We start from the raw sequence: 8738 nt of genomic DNA, 5'->3' as shown, positions 1-8738 counted from the left end.
GTCTTTATGTGCGACGTTACTAACAATGTGACGTTAAGGCAGGGATAAACCTTGACGTTTGACAAAAGCGTAAACAGTGTGTCTCATCTGAGGTAGAGAAAGTAATAGTTTGGAATATGCAAAGGAGGTGTAATTGGCAATGGCAATGGGAATGCCATGTGAACTCGTGAAGGAAATTCTAACTTTGATAAAGTGAGATTTGACCAAAGTTTTATTATGAAGTGTGTAATGAAGAGCAAGGATTGTCATGTTTTAAACGAAAAGAAGCCCAAGATTTTGACATTGAAAACAAAAGTCCAAAGAAATTGAAATAGTCCATGTTCAAAAAATAAATATCACGAAATGGTTTATGTTAGGTGTTCTCGACACGCTGCAACATGAAATTGACATTGAAAACAAAAGCCCAAAGAAATTGAAATGGTCCATGTTCAAAAAATAAATATCACGAAATGGTCCATGTATGGCGTTCTCGACACGCTGCAACATGAAATTGACATTGAAAACAAAAGCCCAAAGAAATTGAAATGGTCCATGTTCAAAAAATAATATCAAGAAATTGTCCATATTGGGTGTTCTCGACACGCTGAAAGATGAAATTGACATTGAAAACAAAAGACCAAAGAAATTGAAATGGTGTTTAAAAAATAAATATCAAGAAATAGTTTATATTAGGTGATGTGGATTTTCGAACACCTGAAAAGAGTATCCAAAAATCAAAAATTAAATTACTCGCAAGTGCATTAATTATTCATTCAGACTCTTGAAAGTATATATCATAACCCTTTTCCTCGTCATTGTCTTTTGTTTTCCTTTCTTCCCCAAAACAATCACCGATGGACTTGAACCAGAGAAAAATTGAAATATCAAGAAAACCTCAAATAATGAGAAAAATCTACATAAACTTCCATTGAACTTCCAGGTAGCTGCCGGTTCCCTCATAGCAAAGTTAACTGGAATAGTTCTAAGTGGCTCTATCTACTTTAACACATAGCAAAGAAAGCACCTACTAAGTACATGCAAAAATACCCTTTCCTCCCCTTTCATGATCAAACACAACCAATAAGGAAGCCCTATTAAAAAGACAAGGAACTTGATCATTTCAATTTTCCAAATGCAAATCACTTAAGCTAATTTCGAGAAGAAAGGCTATCTTTTTTTTGTTTTTTGTTTTTGTCTGAAACTGAAAATATAGATATGTTATTATATTGATGGATAGTCCTTGTGTTCTTCTATATGTTATTAGTCTGCACTTGATGATTTCTTTAATTAAGGTCGTAATTTACTACTACAAGAGGATTTGGGGTAAATTTGCAATCTAGTCGAGTTATAGTTCAATGGGTGCTATGTTCAAAGAAAAAGAAAACAGATTTATATGCACTAAAAAAAGAAGCAAAAAGTAACATGGCTTCTAAAGGAAGTGGTAAAATATATGTTTTTTTTTTTTGTTGAGAAAATATTGTATCTCATTAAAACTGAAAGGAACATTACATGGTAAGAACTAGCATGTTAACGGCGGCCTTGTTAAAACCTTTCCAGAGAAAACAAAACTCCGGTGTAGGAAAGAGTACCACTTATTCTATTGACTAAACAGAAGAGTCAAACAACTTATATGAAATAGACAAACCTAAAACCTAACCACAAAACCCTTGAAACAACATCTCATCACTACATAGGTGCTATCAAAGAAGTCCACATATGATCTAGATAAAGCATCTTAATTATTTGTACAGAGTCAAAAACATATTATGGGTATCAGAATAGATCCAACCAATTACCCAATCGCAAAACCATTGAAACACATCCCATCACTACGCATGTACTGTCAAAGAAAGTCTCCTATGATCTAAAGAAAGCATATCATAGTTCTTCGTACAGAGTCAAAAATGCATTGTGAGCATAATAACAGATCCAGCCAAACACCAACACCTCCAATTTTCTTGATCCAGAACCCTAGTTGACAAGAAAGGGAGACCAAGATTGGCCTCTTAGCTTGAAGAAATTTTCAAAGAAAGATCTTCATAGTAGGAACGTTCATCAGTTGCTCAGCCCATGAATGTTCCATAAGAGAATGATTATGGAGACCTGGGAGACCCCTTAAGGCCGGTCTCCTTCGCCTTGTCAATAAAATCCTCGATACAAAGAAACCCAGTGGCACAATCGTAATTATTTTAAAATGGAATTTTTTATAAAAATGAGATTTTTTTTTTCTCTCTCTCTCGCTCCCTCCCGCGTGCTCTCTCTCTCTCCCCCCGTCGGTCTCTCTCTCTCTCCTCGAATCTCCGGCAACCAGTCGCGGCTGCGGACGGGACCGATGCCAAAAGGACCTGCTCGGCCTCGATGTTACGACCCAACCTTCCCCCGACATCGGCCGCCGCTCCAACCGCCGAAAAAAGGCAATTTTTGCCCAATTTTCGCTCGAACTTCGTCGGCCCCGATCTCCCTCCTCCGGCTGCCATTTCTGGCGATCAAGGTATGGAAATTCATCCATTCTTCATGCTCTAGCTGCCTGTTGGGTAGGATTTGATCGATTCTTAGCGTAGGCAATTCAATTCTCGAATTGAAATTCGGTCAGTTTTGGGATCGCGATTCCGGCCACTTTCGGTCAGTTTTTGGGGTAGGTCCAAGAACAAAAGTGGCTCCAAATAGGGTGTTATACCTAGGGTAGGAGTTTGGAGCCGTGGTTTTGAGATTTTCCGGCGATGCGTAATAGCTTTGGACACCCAACGCTGCCGGCTCGTGTGCCGGGGCATGGCCGAGGGTAGTGAAGTAGCACTGTGTCTCGATGAGATCCTTAGGTTTTCATGAGTGCGTAGGATTTTACGGATCTCAATTCGGACGTCGTTTGACTATCGAACGGATTTTCGCATATTGCGCGTTATCCGGATTCGATAGGTTGGGACCTTTGGATGGTCTCAAATATAATATATGTTAATCTAGGTATTTCTAGGATCGTGTAGAAATTCACAGATTGGGAATCGGAGCCCCGGATGTTCCGATTAAATAATTTAAAGTGTAGGTTTTATATTAACCGTCAGATCGTGCGATCGTGAGCGATCTGACTGTCCGATCTGGACCAAACTTGCAGGATGAGTGTCCTATACCTTGTAGAACCCATAGGAACTTTCGGATCAGAATTTGGAGGTCGTGGGCCCCATAGGCCCGTTTGACCAGGGTTAGCGTAGTTTGACCCTTGGTTGACCGTGAGTCCTCCGGAGTAGTCTCACCTTCCCAGGAGGATTTAAGTGACCGTAGAGACAGGTCTTGAGTGTTAGATGAATCTGGTCGATTATGTAGGATTAGAAATTATTATATATATATATATGTGTTTGTAAAGGTATAAACGAGAGTCTAGAATGTCAGTTTGAAGTGCTATACGCACTACCTTAGGCACATCCCCGAATTTTGGTTAAACTACACGTACCACCCTGTGAAAGTTAGATCCCACATGGCGTAGGTTATCCGGCGTGCGGACAGGCCCCATACGTGGCATAAGTAGCATCGGCGTATGGGGAGATTACGAGATAATATGTTGAGGTCGCACGTGGCGTAGGTTATCCGGCGTGTCGACAGACCCCATACGTGGCGTTGGTTGTACCGGCGTATGGGGAGATATGTGATATGATATGCAGGTCTCACGTGGCGTAGGTTATCCGGCTTTGAGACAGACCCCATACGTGGCGTTGGTTGTACCGGCGTATGGGGAGATATTATGATATGATGTTGAGGTCGCGTGTGGCGTAGGTTATCCGGCGTGTCGACAGACCTCATACGTGGCGTTGGTTATACCGACGTATGGGGAGATATGTGATATGATGTGCAGGTCTCACGTGGCGTAGGTTATCCAGCGTTGAGACAGGCCCCATACGTGGCGTTGGTTGTACTAGCGTATGGGGAGATATTGTGATAGTATGGTATGGTCGCACGTGGCATAGGTTATCCGGCGTGTTGACAGGCCCCATATGTGGCGTTGGTTGTACCGGCGTATGGGGAGATATTGTGATTGTATGGTATGGTCGCACGTGGCGTAGGTTATCCGGCGTGTTGACATGCCCCATACGTGGCGTTGGTCGTACCGGCGTATGGGGAGATTATGTGATATACAGAGAAATGAAATAAGGTATTGCCTATGTGTGGACTTAGGTTTTAAGGAGGAACTACGTGTGGCTTGATCCCTCAGTGAGGGTACATAGGCAGCCTAAGGTTGTTAGGTGCAGCCGCGGACATAGATGTAATTGTGTTAGGAGGTTAAAACCTCGTATGTTGAAATTGAAAAAGTTAGATGATGTATGTTGAAATTTAGTAGTCATAATTTATATTTGAATTTATCGTTTGCCTTGTTTAAGGTATGAATTGATTTGTTAGCATGCTTGGTAGTTTGTTGAGAACTATTGGAAGGCCGAAGGCCGTTTATGTGAATTGCATGAAATTATATTGTGTATGCTGCCCGTTGGGAATATTAAATGTGTTTTTATGCAGGTTGAAATTTTGGGAAATGTCCAATTTATAGGGGAGACTTTGCCGAAATTTCGGCAGAAAGTCCCGGTCTTTAGTAAGTAGGCCCGGCATAGGGTTGATGTCGGGAATTTCCACAGGATTCGCCTCAGGTTTTGAGAAATTCGGGGCGGGTCCTTTCAGATATGGCCCCCAAGAATGTTGACGGTGAGGAAAAAGTCCAATGTCCTTCCAAACATGAAGAGTTTTTTTATACAGTTATTGCATGATCATGTGAAGAATGGTGACTTGCAAGCATCAACCTTTAAAAAGAAAGTTTGGTCCGAAATAAGCGAGGAGTTATCAGGAAAATGTGGAAAAAAATGCACTATTAAGCAACTTAAGTCTAAGTTTAATAGGTTGCGAACTGCACATGATGAGTTCTCGGATCTAATTGAGCACATTGGATTTGGGTGGGATCTTATTGCTAACACAGTCATTGCTTCAGATAATGTTTAGGCCAGTTACATTAAGGTATACCAAGTCTTTATTTCAGTGGTTTTTTTTTTTCACTTCACTTCACATAGTTTAGTGAATTGCTTGTGATGTTTGAGTCTAATAATTTTCATGATTTGTAGAGTAACCCAAGAGCGAAGCAATATCGCACTCAAGGTTTAGTGCACTATCAGCTTTTAGGGGAGATATTTAACACCACTACTGCAATCGATCAATTGCGTTATGCCTCTAATCAACATCCTCCTAACTCAAATAAAAACAGTGAGTTAGAGAACTACTTCCTTAACATCAGTGTTAACATTGATGTTGACTTGGATGATGATGGTGTTAACCTGGAAATTGATCATGGTAAAGGAAAAAGAAAGTCTGTAACTGCTACCCCAACTGAACGTCATCCAAAGAAATGAGATAAAATGGAATCTTATTTGGAGGTTTGCAATGAAGTTATGAGTCAAATATTATAAACAATTCAAAAGGAAAAGAGTCTTGAAGCATCTAGCACCTCCAATGAGATGTATTATATTGAAGAATGCATCGGACTTGTTGAAGAAATTGGGGACATTGATAATGACACATTTAACAAAATGCTAGAAAAAATTGTGCTTGAAGAATGGAGGAAAATATTTGTTATAATGCCATATGCTAGGAGAAGAGCTTGGTTAGCTAGTCTTCAGGAATACTAGAGATTGTGTTTTTCTTTAGTTGAGATTATGAATATCTTTTATATGTTATTGGAGTTTATGAATTTCTTGTGTATGTTATGGATAGTCTTTGTGTTAGTTGAGATCGTGGATGTACTACTTATGTGTTATTTGAATTTATGAATTTCTTTGATATGTTATTATATTGATGGATAGTCCTTGTGTTCTTTAATATGTTATTAGTATGCTCGTGGACTTCTATGTGTTTCCTCAGGAGCATTTCTTATAAAAATTTCAATTTTTTTTTATTTATAATAAAAGCGCATATGTGCTAAGTGCTGAAGTGCTTCCTAGAGAAGCAGTCCCAAATGAGCCTTAAGATTATGGGTTAAACTAAATAGGAGGCTTTGGAATAACACTGATAATGAGCTTGTTTACACCATATTTTAAGTGACCACACTTCTCACTACATCTCTCATGAACTCAGGTGCTAGAATGGAATCCACATATGTAAGAGACGTGATCTAGTACATGTATTCATCAGTAGCTGCATCCCTTTGAAAAGTAATTGGTTTTCAATTGTGACGCAGCACAAGCAACAAAGGTTTCAAGCGAAACCTTGAGTAACAAGAAATCTAGATTCCACCAGAAATTAAGAGGAATTCTCTTGGGTTAATTGTATTAAAATCTGAGATAATGAAAAACAACAGACAAACCTGTCTAAATACACAATTCTCAACCCTTGAACTGCCAGGGGAGTTATTACATTAAAACTGAAAAAACAGAATTAATTCGGAGACTTAACCACGTAACTCCGAAACTGAAAAACAGAATTTATTCGGATAATTAACCACGAAACTTTGAATGCAGTTTTGGAAGGCCAAACGACCTCAGAATGCCAAAATCCATCATACATCACAGAAGAACTGTGTGTTTGACTCGTGGCGTCGTTCCCTTTCCGAAATGGTATTTTGCGTCCTAATCGGAGCTCGGACAACAAATCTACAAATTCCCGCTACGTCCTTTTTCTAGCTCAACCGCGATAAAATCTGCCATCTGTTCTACATCAAATTGAATTGAAGTAACAGAGGAATTTTACAGTACTGAGGCAATTATTCAAGCATGTTTCACAGTAACTAGAGAGAGGTTGGAGCAGACGAGGATAATCTAACATGTACAATGCATCTATAAGGAGCGGAAGAATTAGTAATTTCCTATTTAGGCAAACTAACTACACCTTTACGCACAAAATATCAAGAACACAGCATTCAAACTGGTAACCAAGCTTGCACCTGCAGTGATCTTCCCATCAGTGTGCCAAATCCAGTCATGGAGAACCACGTGAAGCGGGATTGGGATTGAGGGACCAAGTCGAAGTTCCTGAAACACATTTTGAAGAGAGCATAAATAACACTAGTCTCAGTTTGCTACAAGGAACATACAGAACAGTAGTCACAGTAACTAGTTCAAATATTATGATTACTTATTATTTACTAGTGTAACAAGGAACATAGAAATTGGTTAGAGATGTAAATTAACTCCACTTAGTAACTAACATGTTGAATGCTCAGAAATCAACCTGTGATTATCAAAGTCTTTAATTTAATATATAGCAAGACTGCAACATGTGACAATAAAATTTCAACTTACTGGAGCAAGTTCTTCAATGAAAATTGCCCGGTTTCCATCCTTCTCGAAAAGTTCATATGCACATCGAGCATTTTGTTCCCAACAATCAAGTGCCTCTAGCTGATGAACACTTAATGCAGCGTCACAGAACTCTTCAAAATCCATTCTTCTGTATTGAAGTGCATTTGCCTGTCATGGAATCAGTACTTTAACAACATATGAGACCTAACACAATAGAAAAAGTCAAGGAACATCAAAGCAAACAATTAGCAACCCAAATTATTACCGATGCAATGAGAGATGCTATGCCAACAACTAATCCATAAACTTTCAGAAAGACTGCCACATCCCCCCCCACCTTCTCAATTCATCTGTTTCCATTTTAGCCTTGTGAACGAGCTCCTCCAAATGCAAACTGAGGGTTACTTGGTGAGGAAGCCTATCAAAAGCAAGTGGCAAAATCTCTAGGCAGAGGCTGTTGGTCAGTAAAAAGGTCCACTTTGTCGAAGCAGCCTACAAAATAAATCAGTTATATATTCAATTAAAACTTAGAGATATCTAGGACAAAATATGCACATGAAAAATGTTGGTTAACTATATGGTTGTGAGTTTTGACCACTACAGTCAGTTGTCCTTTAGGGAACAAGCTTATCAAGGAATGTTTACAATCTCTCACTGACCGTCCCTCAAAATTTTCAATCTAATCTTGTTTGTTTTATATGGTATGATAGATAGAGAAAAATTCTTCAATTTTGTTTTCCTATTTGTAAATTGTTTTGGAGGGAAAACGTGAACTATTTAAGGAAGGAAAAATGAATTGAAACAAAAACATGACATTTATGATACATTTGCTTTCGTAGATTGGCTGAACAACATTTGCAATTACAAATATAAATTTACAGACCTGGATCAGGTGCTGATGTGCAGGCCGATTGATCTGCATGTCTTAGCGATCAATTGAGTTTTCAGAATTTTATACAAACCACAGCAGTGACATGACATGGGTGGCTCAACATCGATCTGGCGTAAACTTAACCACTTGGCTTGTTCCCTAGACGTGTGACAACATTGAATTGAATAAATAAAATCACTCGGCTTGTTCTTAAAAATTTAAAACCCAATTATAAATTTAAACTACGTACCTTGAATGGTATTGTGATCGGAAAGGCATCCTCGATTAGAACAAGAAGGACCATTACTAGGACGTCCCTAGTGTCACAGGTCGCATTTAGACAAGTGCTGCCGTGACTCCGTTGGGACATCTATGCGTTTATGAGGTAGTCTAAGTGTGGACGGGAGATAGCTTAAGAGCTAGAATGGTTGGTGTTGGTCAAGTTGCACTTGTGAAGGGTATTTTGGGTATTTTCGAAGGTTACGGGAGGAGCCTGAGGGAACCAAGAATACCGAAATGTTCGTGATGTCGAGACGCAGGAAATGCAACTGACGGTTCGCCATTCGGAGTTCGTATGAAGGAGTTATGCCCAATTATGACTCCTCGCGCATAGGTGATGTTCCCTCCTG

The sequence above is a fragment of the Prunus persica genome, chromosome G8, assembly GCF_000346465.2.
Source record: "Prunus persica cultivar Lovell chromosome G8, Prunus_persica_NCBIv2, whole genome shotgun sequence".
Lineage (NCBI taxonomy): Eukaryota > Viridiplantae > Streptophyta > Magnoliopsida > Rosales > Rosaceae > Prunus > Prunus persica.
The sequence above is the reverse complement of the archived record's forward strand: the minus strand, read 5'-3'. Positions refer to the sequence as shown.